Here is a 15,211-nt window from a genome sequence, read left to right as displayed (position 1 = left end):
TTGACACTAGAATTTATCATAAAAACCTAATTTGGGAAAAACAACCAAGTAATATGCTTCAATTGTTCACTTGTCTAAAGTGAGCTTGGTTAAGATCCAACCCTATTAAACTTTATTCAACACGCTATTAAATGTGGCCCTATTAAAGGATTTACTCACCCTATTAGGAGTGGCCTTGTTAGAGGATTTTAGAAAATTCTATTAGAATGTCACATTGATTAAAGGATTAAAAAAAATATTGTTAGGTCAACCTTGATTAAAGTATTTTGACTGATAAAATGTTTAGAATATAATATTAGTTTTGAGCTATAAAGTCAAACTCACTTTACAAATTCAAATCTACATTCACTCATCTATTTTTTTATTGAATGACATTCATTGACATCTCCAACACTGATGTACTTGGCATCTCCTCAAGAAATCATGTCTTCATAAACTCTTCATAGCTCACCTGTGTTGTTCTCCTCTTTGCAACTTATCCTTAAGATCACCAATCAACAATGAATCGACCTTAAAATCCATTCCTTATACCTCCTTAAAAAGATAATTTTTATATTTTTGCCCTTATACAAAATCGTTGATCTTATAGTTAGGTTAGATTCATCAAATTCTTCCATCTCTTTGTTCTCCTTCTTCTTCTAGAAACTTTCGATCAAATCCTTTTCTAGTATCTCTTAAAAAATACTCCTCATGCATTAAATATGCCAACTCATCAATCCTTATCTGCCATGTGCTTGACTAATTAAAAATTCCAACTATATCGGCCTTAGATTAAAATCTTTCTCAGGCTACCACTATGTTTTTTAGCTTGGGCATTAGTATGTAGTGTGACACACACTATGCTTTCTCACTGGGCATCAACATGCTCAATCGGCCATTACTACACTTAGTCACTACTAACACTTGGCTTGAACTATTTCACTCAACTTCTATATAAGCTCCTTAATCTTCTATTGTTGCTCCTTCATTGACTATGCAATATTGATACTCAATCAAACTTATCCTTCTGACTTGTTTGAACTCTTAGCTTCATATAACTATCTTCTATATCTCAAGGACTAACTTATCAAGTGCCCATTGTATTTCCATGATACTTACCACATCTCAACTCAGCCTTTCACTAGGTCATTTCATGATCTCTTCTTTTCATATCAAAAGACATTAATCTCATCTAATTGAGCCATCTTGAGCACCTTCTCTCAAGAATCATAAGAATAAATATATACATGAAGAGGAAGGGTGTCCTCCTAACAATACTTCATCATCTATATATGAGGGACATGAGTAACTTTATTCTTTATGTAGTGATAAAATGAAGCATAAGAATGTTAACTATGAAAAAAATTCAGGTGCAAAATCAATCACATGTAGATCTATGAGCTATATCACTCACATGAATTTTTTAGTGATGAAATTCAAGCCATCATCCTATAAGCCATCTCTAGCCATAACATGTTTTGTAATCTACAATTCCAAAAATAGGAAGAAAACTATTATCAGACTTGTGATATTGGAGTATTATCATAAGAAGATCATCATCATGGATTTTTAATTTGCAAAAAGAAAATCAACATCAAGGGTTATGTCTATTATGATAGTGAGAGATCAAGAATCATTCACAAATGTTAAGATTGTTGAGAGAAACTTTATTTTTATCATATACAATGTTAAAAACCAAACCAAGACTTTTTTGGAATCAAATCACAAGAACTTAGTGTTTCTTGTCATTTGCAAAGCTAAATTTAGTACTCAAGGGTAAGAAATTGGAAAAAGAAGCACTATTACCCAATAACTAGATAACACAATTAATGAGAAATGCAACTCAAAGATAAAGATAAATAGCATCCTTATAGAGTTAAGAAATACAAATAGTTAGTTTAGATGAAACTAATATAAGAAATAAAAATTATTACAAGGAAAACTAAGCTTACCAACAACCAAACAAATATAATGCAATCAAAAGAATTAGAAAATGAGGTGGGAACATAATACAAATAGAGGATAGTAGTATCAGGTAGAGAGACAAGCTATATGCACACCTAAGAAATAAGTTCATAAAACAAGAAATAAGTGAAGTGCCATTGGATCAATATAAATCAATCATGCTAACTATTAAGAATTCACACACACATGAATGTATACACTTTTTTTAGTCACACATTTATAATCATAATATGTTAGCATGAGGGAAAGGGGTAAATTATTGTAGATATATAAACAACTCATAAGAATAAAAAAATAGAATGCTAAAGTTCCCATGTTATGATCACCACATCAATATTAAAAATATGATCTTACCATTTATTATTGAAAATATCTGAAAAAAAAAATACCACTATATAATTTTAGATAAAAGTGCACATATAGATCACTGAAGATCAACTTAGAAAGAGGTCCATCTATTTTCCTCACTCTAATCAAATACTAATAGCCTATGCATGTAAAATTCCACTATTCCTTTGTTCTAATTGAAAGGAAACCCAATAATATTACAAACACAGACATACCAATGTTTCTTGTATCAGAGTCGTGCTAAACTAAGCCTCATCATATAAAAAAAGAATAAGTGGGAGTGTAAATAAAGATCACAAAACCATCATATATCACAAAAAGGCAAAAAGATAATTTAAATCCCTGCATTTTATAATTAAGCCCAAAGGCCTTAATGATGTCAATTTAAAGTAGGAGATAAGAGATGTAGTAATGAAGTTCTTATGTATATTGACACAAAAGTGCTAAATTAAATATTTAACACAAGAATGATACCACAAACCATAGAAGATGATATTAGAAAGGGGAAGAAACCTTCCTCACCCTAGCAATAAAATCAATTGTTTGAGCATGTGAAATGTAACTATTTTTCAAAGTATATCTTTCTCACAAGAAATTTCCAATATAATAAATAAACCTATATAGACCACACAAGTAAGCAATATAATTGCATAAAAATTAAAATTTAGGCAGCTTATGACATGAAGCCCCCCCACATCATTATCAACTAGATAAGTTTGAAAAAAAAATGCTGAAAGAAGTATATGTTGCAATATTCAAATGGGAAGAATGCTTCTGAGAGGGGGGGTGAATTAGAAGTATTACGCTTTATCCATTAAAAATTTTAATTGAAAGTAAATTGCATGCATGTAAACATATGAAATAAACATGGAATAAACACATGCATCAACAACACATAAAACTAGATTTTGGTAACCTAGAAACCCTCCAGGAATAAGAGGGTAAAACTGGGGTGGGGATGATACCTAAAAAATTACTGGAGCAATAGTTGTTTTGACCACTTCTAATGGTCTGCCCTATGAAGGGCCTGCCCTATTAAAGGCTTACAACACATTGTTAAATGTGACCTTGTTAGATGATTTCACCACACTGTTAGGAGTGGGCCTAGTCAAAGGACTTTGGAACATTCACTTGGAATGTCACCTTGTTAAAGGATTTACAACATGGCTATTAAACCAACCTAAGTCCATATGATTTATACTAACTATTACAATTGCTAGAGAGTAACAATAAGGGCTTTTGATCTAATACAACTCACAACATATCTTGTAGATTTCAGATCATACTTTAGTTCAATCCTTTGCTTGGCTTCAATCACTATAGCTCTAATAGCTTATCTTCCTCTCAAGCTTCATGTCCTTGAGTCTTCTTGCTCATCATACCAATGCAATCATCTGTATGGTCACCTATCAAAATAGAGTTTCTATGATCTCTTCCACCTTAGCACCTTCTTTAGCACTTCATGCTTTCATGCTTGACCAACCTTTTTGCTTCATGACCTTATGACTCCTTAAATAGAAATCTGGAATAATTTTCATACTCAATTCTCCCTTTCCAACTTTAGGGTTTCAATATATTAGGTAAGATACAATTTATCTATCCCATATCTCATTTTTATCTAGAAACTTTGTCTAGAATCTAGTTGTATTTTCCCAAAAAATGTTTTACATAGAGTTCTATGCTACCAGCTCATCATTCTTATCTTCTATCAGGTTCACAAAATTCCTGATAACAACCATGTTGTCTTAGATATGGTGAATCTTTGAATTTTCAAATAATGTAGTAGCTCGACACTTATTGGCTTTCTGATGCTCGGCACATGAACATAACTCGGTACTTGATCTTTACTCAGCACTTGTTCTTCACTTGTCACCTAAAGATTTCTCGACACCTAAAGATCACTTGGTAGCTACTGGAATTCTAACTCGGCATACATAGTGTACTCAGCTTCAATGAAGAAAGTGGTTAAGTGTGTTGGCACTCAAATGTCAAAACCATTCTAAGACTAAAAATCTCCCCCTTTGACATGAGTGTCAAAAACACTTAACTAAGCATTATTTATTTGACCTTAAGATTCTTATAACTCCCCCTAAGCTGATTGTGCCATCCATTCCTATAACCTAAATTCTGATATATCTTATACTCTTTAGTTGTGCCTTGTTTATCTACTCTATACCTGTGATATACAATGTACCTCCCTCTTTGTTATATCTCCCTTATTATATCTCCCCCTTTTTGACACAATTGTCAAAGGGTACTAAGCGTTAAGACCATATTTTACCAAAAATGCACTATTTACCTCCATAATCATCTTGAGAGTTGCATCCCAATTATGCAAAGCAATTTCCAATGACTTGTGTTGGATAGCAGTCTCTATAGCAAGGTGAACAAGTCCATCTAAAGTAGAAAGATTAGTATCTTTCTTGAGAACATTTTTAGCATAGGCTTGTTCTTTATGGAATACTTCCAAATGTGGGGTAATGGAAGATTGGAGTTGCATTAGCCTAGCCTTGATGGTGGCCTCTTCTGCTATCAACACAGCTACTTCCTTCTGGCTATCAAGCATTTGATTAAAGTGCTTCTCACATTGAGCTAGATCCTTTGGTAGTTGCACACTTGAAATCTTCAAATTTCTCTCCAGGCTCATTATTATTTAGCTTGTCTCCTATGTGAAGTATGAAAAAACACACAGCTTTTTGTACAATGAGAATATATTCTCAAGTCCCATTTTCACTTTGTCAGTCATCTTTGCCAATTTAGCCTAGGATAGTGAAATTTCTCTAGATATTTTCTCATTTACTTTTCCTTGGAATTTCCTTTTAGACCATTCCATAAGTTTTACATTAGTTTCTTGGTCTTCATTTGTCACTTGGTCAACAATATCTGATAATTGTTCCATTATATGCTTTGTCTTATTTGGTGACTCCAAGTTGAAGGCATCCATAAAGATGTCCTTAATCTCATGTAATACTTGCTTTTGTTTATACTCTTTCCTGAGTATCTCTTGCCTCTTTCTTCTATCCAATGCTTCCTGCAGCTCAGTGATTTGATCAATGGTTATTGTTTTTGAGTCATAACTGGGTATGGCTATCTCCTCATCTAATCCAAGGTCTCTATAGTAAAGAACCCTTGCAAATTTTGTATTACTTGATCCTAGTGCTAACATTTGCAGTGGCATTACATCATTGCTTGGCTATTTCAGAGGAGTCCCCGAGGTAGGAAAATTTATCAATGTTTGTATTGCCTCCTGCTCTTTAGGGGTTTTCTCTACTTCCTTCTCCTCATGTCTGCTACCTTGATCAATTATAAAAATGGGAGGAGGTGCACCTTGTGTTTGTGCTATAGGATCAGATGCAACAATCTATCCTGTTTGTTCTATATCTTTGTCTCCTTCTACACTCGGCTTTTGCACTATGGTGTCAACTGTTCGTAATGTAACAACTATTTGCATTTGAAGTTGACCACTAGTAGCTATAGAGATGATGGAAGGTTGTTCTTGTGGAGTCACCTTATCTCTAATTGTGTCAGCTACCACCTTCTGTAATTCATCCACACTAACCAATACTGGATTTGTACATAATTTTGCTTGTTGTGTGGATTGGTCAAGGATCTTTTTGAGATCCTCTATAGTTAAAGGATTGATGTTCTGAGCAAAAGTGTCAGGAACATCCTTTACAATTATAGTGTCTACAAGTGTGATGGTTACATGAGGAGGGCTAGGAGGTGGCAAATGTGTGTCTTGCACACTCTGGTCTTGTTCTTGCTCCTACTTAGCTATTGTTGTTTCATCTTTTTTTTGTGTCTCCTCCTCCTTACCTTTTTCTTTCTCCTCTTCATCTTTCTTTTCTTCTTCCTTCTCTTCTCCTTTTTTTGTAACCTTTTCTTCTGTCATCTTTTTCACTAGGCTCTACCTTATCTTCTTGTTTAGTTTTTTGTCCATCAAGATGATCTTCTTCTCCATCCTTGATAGTAGTCAAACCATATATCAACTTCCATATTTTTGTGGACTTACTGACAACATCTTCAATCTTGTCTTGTAGGATGCTAAAGGCTCTATACTTTGGTGTGAACTTGCCACTATGTTTCTTATTAGCCTTTGTTATTTGACCTCTTGTTAGGTCAGGCATCGCTTGTGCTAAGGTAGATTCTTTTATCTCCTTTTTCATTTTCAGAAAATAATGCCATTTGTTTTCAATTATCTTATATAATTCCCTAGGCATGGTATTGTCTAGCTCTAGAGGTGTATTCTTAAATTCATCCATCATGGCATATACTAATTCCTCTATTTTGTTTTGCTCTTCTCTACTAAGTTTGTTAAAATCAATACTTTTCAAATTAGTAAAATCTACATTCTTAATATTTTCACAAATTTGATCTATGGCTGATCTGGGAGGATGACTTACCACTCTGAATTGGCTGTTACCTTCTGACTCTATTCTCTCCTCTTCATCAGAATCTAGTTGTGATACATATTTTCTTCTTTTCTTTTGCACTTCACCAGTCTATTCAATGGCCTTCTTTTTCTCTTTAATTTTTTCCTTGGCCTAATGTGAAGATGCCCTTGTGGTAGCCCTTGTGACTGTTATCTATGGCTTGGCTTAGGTTGGCTTAGCAACCTTCTTTGCTTTTGGCTAGGCTGGAGGCTGTACTATTTCCTTTCTTTTCTTTGGCTCAAATAGGTTTGGTGCTTCCTCGACTTGTTTTCCTTTGGCACCTTCCTCCTTATCTTCACCTAGGCCTTGAATCAATTCCATTTGACCTCGGCCTTGTTCATCCTCCTCCTCCTCCTCATCATCATCATCATCATCTTCTTCTTCTACTGCCACCTCAGTTTCTTCACCAAATTTCTCCTTTATTTTCTTCACCAATTTATCTTTCTTCTTAATTATAGAGGTTGTCTTCAACTTTGTTTCAACTTTTGATTTAACAACATCATATTTGCCAAAAGGCTTGGCAAACTTGTCTATTTCTTCTGCAAGCAATGTAGTGATTGTTGCTAATTCTTCATCCACATCTAGTTCATAACCCAATGGCCTTAGCCATCTCACCCTTGGAACTATTGCTTGGATATAGGTGAAATCAATATCAACTAAGAAGCATATGTCATTGATATGTTTTTCCACTAAGAAAACTGGTATTCTTACCCTTTGCTACATGGATTTCTTGAAATCCTCAAAATAGCTTGTCATATGGGCTTCAAAGTTGTCACCCATCTGATCAATGAACTCTTTGATTTGTGTAATTGTAGTTTTGTTAGGATTCCAACTCACCTTTCCTATGGAAGGAAACTCTTCCATAACATAAAAGAATATACACATAAGAACTGAATCAAATTTACATTGAGCACATTTTGATCTCCTTATTGCTCCTAGGATTTTATTTATCTACTGCAACAAAAGTTTTGATAGATCATATGTGTGATATTTATTTACTAGGTTGTAGGCTACATCAATAGCTATGCATGGCACACTGTTCAATCTACTAGATTGATAGAATTTGTGGGATATTATTCTCACAACAAAATCTAGAAGAGGATCAGTGATAGTATCAATAGTCATACCCCTCTTATTCCATTTTTCACCTATATTCTTTTCAATGATCTCTTTGGAATCACTATGCAGGGTCTTAGGCCGATCTAGCGTTGAAAAACTTGTAATCCTATGCACTATCCATTTTGTAATCTTTACTGGACCTTTTTCCAACCAAAAAAATCCATTGTGAATTCTGCTTAAAATAGTTCATATCCATTTAGTTTTGAATCTTGTAGGGTAAACTAGGGCATTGGTCAGACCCTTTCTCTTGACTATCTGGAATTCTTCCTTCACAATCTTGTTCTCACATAGTTTGTCATAGGGTTGGAATATTTCAAGATCACCTATGGCACCAATTTTGTATTTATAACACTTCCTTACATCCTGCACCATGACTACTTTGGATGGGATGATGGATAATGCGCCAACAAGGTTGTTTTTGTAGGCGAATTCTAGAATTGGCCTAAATTTCTGTTGTTTAACCTCATTACTGACCAGTTGAACCTCATTACCTTCTTTTCCCTTGGGGTTCTTAGAACTAGAAGCCATTATACTGATCTAGGGTTTTAAAAGATTAAAAATTTAACACTACCCAGCTCGACACTTGATAAATACCTTTGATCAACGAAATTTATGTTGAATCACTGTTGAAATCTATGCAAATGGCTTCGATGTAGTTCTTTGATCTCTCTTGTGCTCTTCTTATCTTTGCTCTACGTTTGGATGGCAAGAAATGATAAAAAATTGACCTTATACCCTTCAAAATATAGCATTAAATGCTTAGTGCATGTACAACTATAAAATTAGCACTTGAAGGTTTCAACATGACTCGACTTCAATTGACATTTCTCAACTCGGCATCAACCATCAACTCAATCGCTATTAGAAACTCGGCATGCATTGGAGTTTTACTCAGCATCTGAGGATGACTCGACAGTATTTGCAAGAACTTCAAATTTTGACTTGGCATCTTTGCTTATGCTGATTTCTTCTTTGTAATACTTCTTGTCTTGAGACTGATGTATGATATAACTTTGTATATCAGTCCCATACACCTATTCATGCTTAGTTTGATGAAGTGTGGTCACTTGACCCATTGGGTGAAGTGACCCCTTCACTTGATGTGCTGCACTCATTTTTCTTCTTCTATGTCTTATTCATCTCTCCTCTGATGTGTGCAATGCCTGCCTTTGCCTTCCCTTTGTTGAACTTTGAACTTGGTGCCTTGGACCTTGTTGGAAAATTCCTACTGATGTGACCAATCTTCAAGTAACTGAAACATGTGATTTGACTCAACCATCTTCTGTAGTTTCTTCTAAAATGTGTCCTTATGCAATTTTTAGGAACATGTCCATATTCTTGATAGTAATGATAGCTATACCTAGTGTTGTAATCCCAATAGTAGTGATTTCCATTTCTTTTTGTATTTTCTGGTTGATTTGATGTCTACATGGGCTTTGATTTGCATTCAAAAGCTCTATGTCCATACTTCTTGCAATTGTAGCACTGACCTTCAAATCTTTGTGTCTTTATAGTCCTAGTTCTACATTCATGTGCTTGATGTCCTTGCTTCTTACACTTATGACAATAGCTTGCACTCTTAGGCTTATCATGCTAATAGGCATTATTGCTCCTACACACATTAGAAGTGCGTCCTTTCTTACCATAGAAATGATAGGTAGGTTTTGTGTTCTTACCTTTGTTGTTCCTTTCTTCTATAGTCTTGGATGACTCTTCTTCTTTAGTGTTGGTATATCCTAATCCTTGAGTGTCATTGCTAGACCTTGGGGATTTTAGCAATTGCTCAAAGTACTTGATGGCTTCATTAGGTTTGTTGAAGCTCTCTAAAGTTTCCTTTTCTCTTCTCAAATCATTTTGCAATTGTTCATTTTGCATCTTTAGTGTAGAGGTCTCAATGTCCCTCATATTTAGCTCATGATGTGCATTCATCATCTGGCTTAAGGTTTCTAGTTGCATGTTTGAGATTCTTTCAAACTCAATTGTCTTTTCCTCGAATCTATTTGTAGTATTTCTCTTGTCATCTTCTATCATGGCTTTCTCTTCAATAGCTCTTTTCTTTTGTTCGATTACTACACAAAGCATTATGGCTTGTGATTATGGCTACTGAAAGTAAATTCCATGCATGCAAACATATGAAATGATCATGAAGTAAACACATGCATCAACAACACATAACACTAGATTTTGATAACCCATAAATGCTCCAAGAATAAGAAGGTAAAACTGGGGTGGGGATGATACCCACAAAACCATTGGAGAAATAATTGTTTTGACAACTTCTGATGGTCTCCCTTATGAAAGGCCTACCATGTGAAAGGCTTATAACACACTATTAAATGTGACCTTGTTAGAGGATTTCACCACATTGTTAGGAGCGGGCCTAGTCAAAGGACTTTGGAACATTCACTTCGAATGTCACCCTATTAAAGGATTTATAACATGGCTATTAAACCAGCCTAAGTCCATAGGATTTATACTAACTATTGCAATTGCTAGAGAGTAACAATAAGGGATTTTGATTTGATACAACTCATAACATATCTTGTAGATTTCATATCATACTTTAGTTCAATCCTTCGCTTGGCTTCAATAACTGTGGCTTTGACAGCTTGTCTTCCTCTCAAGCTTCATCTCCTTGAGTCTTCTTGCTCATCATACCAATGCAATCATCTCTATGGCCACCTATTGAAATAGAGTTTCTATGCTCTCTTCCTCCTTAGCACCTTCTTCAACACTTCATGCTTTCATACTTGACCAACCTTTTTACTTCGTGACCTTATGACTCCTTAAATAGAAATTTGGAATAATTTTCCCACTCAATTCTCCCTTTCCAACTTTAGGATTTTAATAGATTAGGTAGGATACAATGTATCTATCCCATATCTCATTTTTATCTAGAAACTTCATCTATAATCCAGTTGTATTTGCCCAAAAACATTTTATGTAGAGTTTTGTGCCGCCAACTCATCATTCTTATCTTCTATCTGGTTCACAAAATTCTATAACAACCATGTTGGCTCAGATTTGGCAAATCTTTGACTTTTAAAATAATGCAGTAGCTCGACACTTATTAGCTTTTTGATGCTTGACACATGAACATAGCACTTGATCTTCACTCAGCACTTTATCTTCACTTGGCACTTGATCTTCACTCAACACCTAAAGATTGTTGGGCACCTATTGGAATTCTGACTCAGCATACATAGTGTACTCAGCTTCAATGTAGAAAGTGGTTAAGTGTGTTGGCACTCAAATGTCAAAACCATTCTGAGACTAACAGTATATACATAAAAACCATAAATTATAGCAGGAAAGGTAAGGATTTCTCTTATACATATCATAGGAGAATGTTATGATCAATATCTTTGTTCGCTAAAAAAATTCACCAATCATATTAATTGCAAGTTACCAATGTTTAATCACATAATGATATGGGGCTTTCATAAATAGTAAGATCCTCTCCAAATCATAACTAAGCATCCAATTACTTATTCTTTTATTTCTTAGTGCACAATAAATTATTATTGATTCTTCCTTAATAACGAGATTTTCAATGTTTAATGGCAAGGAAGTCAAGAACCCCATGCTCAAACCCTCCATTTCAACAACATTGTTGAAACACATTAGAATATTCTTACAAACTACTTTAATAAGCTTTTCTGATCAATTCTTGATTGCAAGACCAATGCTATTTAAACATAGGTTTGTCCTAGATGAGGGATGAGACAAAATGACTCGATCATGAGAATAAGACTTTCATTGTTTTGACATGCAATCTTTTGAGGGAATGCATTCTAATAAAGACCAAGAATCTTGAACAAAGTGTTTAGATTATTTATATTCATATTATGAATATAATTCATGACTACGTCCTAAATGGAATGTTCAACCCTACAAATGATCCCAAAATGTGACAAAAATGTTTTCCAAAAAATTCTATTATTTTCTCCAACTTGATATTATCGATAATGATAGACATGATGACCTTCTAGATGGAAGAAAAAAAGATAGCCCTACACATGATTTTCTAATACTTAATGAATGCAAAAAGGTCAAGTCCAACCATAGATAACCAAACTAACTTAGAAAAAAGCCAATACCAATAATCCATTGGAAAAAGGACAATATAGAGACAAATGATTCAATGAAGTAACCAAAAAGGGTCCAACTGAAAACAACTATAATTCCAACTTTGTGAAACCTCATCCCAGTTTGACGTTACCTTGGAATGAAAGCAATGCAAAAGCTCTGAATTTGGGGAGATATGCAAGACACAAAAATAATCTAGAGAGCCACCTGTGCACAAGTTCAAAAGCAATATTGGATTTGTAATCATATCAAACACCATTCTAGTGAGAGATCAATGGAATCCAAATAATTTCATCATCATGAGAGGTGTAAATTAGTATTCTCTTATTTGACACAAATACTAGGGTAATAATGAGATCACGTGGAGCATCTAAAGATGAGAAATCTTTCCATTTGTTGGATGAAGGGTAAGAGGAAGTGAAAATAGTAAAATGAATGGAAACAAGAATACCCTAGTCATTCTCTAGTATACTCATTGAGATAGAAAAATTATGAATTTGAGCTAGGGGGAAACTATTCCAAGAATCAACCCAAAAGAAAGATTTAAAGTGGCAACATGGATAAGCCATGATAAAGTGGGAATTATTTAAATCCTTATAGGATGAAATAAAATTCCATACATTAGAACCCTTATGTAAAGAATAAATGAAAAGTCTCTCATGTATTGTAGAATCCAAGTATTTAGAGTACGCAAGTCTAACCCATTTAGAGCATGGGTTGTGATAAAGTTTCTAGAATAAATTTACACCCAAAACTTTGTTTTGAAGGAAGAAATGAAAAACTATAATCCCCTTGTGATACCTAGGAGACAAAGCTTATCCCAAGCCAAAAGCCCATCATTTTCCTCTAATGGACATGATTATCCTAGAAAATAATCCTAAAGATAAATTATAATTTATGAATTAATTTGTTTCAAATATTAGTAACTAACATGAGATAGATGGGACACACTTTTAAAATGATTTCATCATCTAATTTCCTAGGGAAAGTCAATCATCTACATTTCCAAGATTATTCTTATAAAAAAATTACAAGAGATAGCCTTCTATGAAGAATGTGATTTTTAGATACCCTAAACAAAGGAATCTCTAAATTTTTACAATGAAAGGAACTCAAATGTTTACCCCCAAAAATGAACCAATTGCTCTTCAACCAAAGGAGCTATATTAATATTTATAAATTTTTATTTTTATTTTTGAGGGTTTACTAGCTAGCCTAAAGAGGAAGAATAATATTATATGACTATTTTGACCTTGATTTTAATGTAATATTGCCTCACAAAAATAATAATGTATCATCACCAAACAAGCTATGGGTATAGCTTTCAACCAGGTTAGTTACAATATTGACTTTCCAACTGTACATAATATATTGTCATTATTAATAGCACAATTAAGACTTTCAACCATAATAATAAAGAGGGAGGAAAAAACTAGACCACCTTGTTTGATTCTCCTAGAAGAAGAAAAGAAGTCCCTCAAAGTACCATGTATTATGATAGAGTACCTAAAAGTAAAGATACAAGTGGAGATCCATTAATCCCTCCGTTATGAAAATCAAATCTTTGTAATACAACAAGAAGAAATGTCCAATTGACACAATCATAGGTTTTCATCATGTTTATATTTGAGAATAATGACAATTTTCCTTTCAAATGATATTGAGTAAAATACTTCATGAGCAAGAATAAACCACTTAGAGTTTTTTGTACCTTGTACAAAGGCCCGTTGTTCTACATGTATTAACCTAAAGGATAATCTTATCCAAACATAAGGAAATAGCTTTAGTGAAAATCTTATATTGGCTACTACATAATGAGCTTGATTTAAAATAATTAAAAGTCCTAGTATTATCGAGTTTTGTATTAATTCTCTTAAAAATAGTCTTGTTTCATCTAGCCTCTTTAGGATCAAATAAAATATCTTCCTCAAAAAAAATACTAGACCTTATGAATTAGATTCTTTTCTTTTTAGTCTCCTCTAGTTAGTAGAATCATCATTGTTACTTGTATTCCTATTGTTAGAGCTTCTAATTTTTGCCACACCCTAGCATGTTTCGGTCCCAAGTCTTCCCGTTGAAGTTGAACTTGAAGTTATAGTTTACTTCAACTTCAAGTTCAAGGTCTCAATAGCCTGCCATGTGATAAGCGCGCTTTTTTTTCTCGATTTGACCTTTGTAAACTTGAAGTCAAAGTTGATATTGGAGCCCGATCACTCAAAACTTCAACTTCCATTTTAGTGTTGGTTTTGCCCGCTAACAATTTTTGTATGCAGATCAAACATTGCCAAGCCAAATCAAGGTGGGTCCTAGCACAATATTTCCCAAAGCATCTAAAGTCATAAGCAAAAAAATTTAAGGTAGTATGTGTTCAGGTCTAGCAAGATTTGATGGAGTATTAACAATGTCATTTCATGATTACTTGTTATGGGAAAATACGTGCGGATTTGACAGGGTATTTAAAATAGAACACCTACGTTGCCTTTTCCAATGAATGTCACACGAATGAGTAATGATGGTATTTACTTCCTAAATCTTTCTCATGATCCTCTATCCAAATCATTCCTTAAATGCATTCATTTTAGCCTTTCCCACTCATCTCATCTTGTCCAAAAAAATCTCGACGCAATTGGGTAAGAAAAGGAAAATTTCGAGCTGTGCCTTTGCCAAATTGTAAGTGCATCTCCATTCCCCTTTGCATTTTGATTGTGCTTTTCTTTCTTTTGAAATTATTTCAAGCCATGTCTTGTAGACTTTTTTTTTATAGCGATCATGACACTTTTTTGGCCAAAAATGCCCAAATTAGAGAAGCTTCCATTACTCAGTTCCTTGCCTAAAATTTGTGATACATTTTTGGTTAATAAAAATTTATCTGAAGTTGTTGAAAGAACCAAGAACACCCAGTCAAGTCCCATCTACCAGAGGCTAGTTGATAGTGGTTTATTAGAAGCCGCCACTTTTCCCATTGCAATCCCATGCCTAGAACTCATTCTTGAATGTACAAACCATTATGACCCTATTTCAAGATGCATTAAGAAAGCCTTAGTGGAAGTAGTTGTCAAAATCAACAAAACCAATGTCAATTCCCCCCTCAGGATTCCTCATAAAGAACCCTACGAGCCATGGATGTTCGAAGAAGCTGAGCACCTGTATGCTGCAAACAAAACAAGCTATGACACCAAGATTGCTTAGTCTTGGCTCTTGAATCCTACAGAGGGAGGTTCTAGGTTGCCTAAACCATTAACCATCGAGCACTACATCAAGGAGATTGTAGACATTGT

The 15,211-nt window shown here is 34.2% G+C and overlaps 2 pseudogenes; both read right to left on the bottom strand.

The window, feature by feature from the left end:
- Positions 1–522, bottom strand: part of LOC149559093 (GDSL esterase/lipase At2g23540-like) — a 67,633-nt pseudogene extending 67,111 nt beyond the window's left edge.
- Positions 1–15,211, bottom strand: part of LOC149559092 (1-aminocyclopropane-1-carboxylate oxidase-like) — a 248,430-nt pseudogene that overhangs the window by 210,291 nt on the left and 22,928 nt on the right.

Source organism: Cupressus sempervirens, chromosome 5 (genome assembly GCF_028749045.1).
Source record: "Cupressus sempervirens isolate cs-2001-9-10 chromosome 5, ASM2874904v1, whole genome shotgun sequence".
In the NCBI taxonomy this organism is placed as follows: domain Eukaryota; kingdom Viridiplantae; phylum Streptophyta; class Pinopsida; order Cupressales; family Cupressaceae; genus Cupressus; species Cupressus sempervirens.
Note: the sequence above shows the minus strand (reverse complement) of the source record. Positions and strands in the feature narration are given on the sequence as shown.